The following is a 1,225-nucleotide window of genomic DNA, read 5'->3' as shown; positions in this document are numbered from 1 at the left end:
TTTCTTTCTTTCTTTCTTTCTTTCTTTCTTTCTTTCTTTCTTTCTTTCTTTCTTTCTTTCTTTCAAAGGGGAGAGCAGGGAATGCAGTCCCCCCACTACAACAAATTATGCAGTCGAGTTTCCCTCATTACGGGAAATCGCAGGGGTCAGCACATCTGAGTACAATGGATAAGTCTCGCCCTGGGAAAACCACCTTTGTGATCATGGTATCTCCCCTGGACAGTATTTCTCTGCATAGTCCTGGCTGCTCTGGAACTTGCTCTGTAGACCATTCTAGTCTTGAACTCACCTTCTTCTGCCTCTCAAATGCTGGAATTAAAAGCATGCATCACCTGTGCCCCATTAGTAAAATTAAGTTTTAGTTGAAGTGGTGAATCAATAAAACTATGCTGAAGTTAATTTGTATGCACTTCCCTGTGTCATGATCAATGAAAATCAAGAAGCAAACACTCTTCTTTTGTTTCTGCCAATCTGACAGATCACCTGGGCTTTTGCACAAGGATCCAAAGATCTTAATAACCTATCATATTTTACTTAGCTAATAACTGCTAATGCTGCATATTTGTGGACTGTGTTGTGGTGTTTTACATGTATACATTTTATAATGATCAAATACAGGTAATTATCATTTCTATCACCTTAAGCATCATCACTTCGTGGTGAAACACTAAAAAAATCCCTCTTTCAGGTACTTTTAACTGTACAATATACTGTTGTTAAGTAATGCAATTCTGTGCAGGTAGTAAGAAAAACTCCATTTTCTTCTTTGAAATAATTTGGTGAATCAAGGACTAGCTATTTTCAAGTGTGAGTTAATGGACTATGGTGATCTGGAGGAAATGATTGAGTGGGGTTGACACTGAGCTTTCTTCTTCACTTTATAATGTTCTACTTTAAAAACAATATGTGTTATTAAAAATTTTGAAGTTCCTGAGCCTTGAGGAGAAGGTGTGTGGTATATATGTTCAATTTAAGACTGGGCATTCTGCCACTTTTTTTTTTTTATCTTTGCAACCTGGCCTGTTGTGGGACACTTTATTAATCACAATCTACTTCAGAGAGAAGCTTCTCTGATGAGGACTGAGAGATGAGAGAATCTATAGGCAAAATAAAAAGTCATTAGGAGTTGTTTCAATATAGTGTTTATTTATGAGAATGATGGTGTTAGGTTCTCCCCAGGGCCTATCTAGGCCAGGAATGGGTTTCATCCTATAGAGTGGGAATT

General features: G+C 37.4%; 1 non-coding gene across 1 annotated transcript; it reads right to left on the bottom strand.

Annotated features, from left to right (window-relative positions):
• Window positions 1–65: 65 nt before the first annotated feature.
• Window positions 66–230, bottom strand: LOC115032222. Its single transcript, XR_003837877.1, has one exon. It is a non-coding gene; the product is annotated as a U1 spliceosomal RNA (small nuclear RNA).
• Window positions 231–1,225: the final 995 nt, after the last annotated feature.

The sequence above is a fragment of the Mus caroli genome, chromosome 10 (genome assembly GCF_900094665.2).
Source record: "Mus caroli chromosome 10, CAROLI_EIJ_v1.1, whole genome shotgun sequence".
NCBI classification, from domain to species: domain Eukaryota; kingdom Metazoa; phylum Chordata; class Mammalia; order Rodentia; family Muridae; genus Mus; species Mus caroli.
Note: the sequence above shows the minus strand (reverse complement) of the source record. Positions and strands in the feature narration are given on the sequence as shown.